Below are 346 nucleotides of genomic sequence, written 5' to 3' on the forward strand. Positions count from 1 at the left end.
TTCATAAAGGATACTCACACCTCCAGGTTGGTGGTAACGCAAGCCCGGAAACCATCCAGGTGCAACTAACCATAGGCAAAACTGCTCTACAAATTGTAGCATGCTACAGGCCACCCTCTCAAACTCAGGAACCCCACACAGCCTTCCTGAAGACACTGGAGGGTATAAATGTATCTCAAACACCATCATATTGGGTGACTTCAACTACCCGAATATAGACTGGGAACATTACTCAAGCCCTAACTTTCTAGCCCAACGGTTCCTGGAGTTCATAAATTCAAATGCCATGGAACAGCTAGTCACTGTTCCCACGAGGAGAAAATATACTAGATCTCATTGTCAAAAA

Source organism: Protopterus annectens, chromosome 7.part1 (genome assembly GCF_019279795.1).
Source record: "Protopterus annectens isolate FY-2018-M chromosome 7.part1, PAN1.0, whole genome shotgun sequence".
Taxonomy (NCBI): domain Eukaryota; kingdom Metazoa; phylum Chordata; order Ceratodontiformes; family Protopteridae; genus Protopterus; species Protopterus annectens.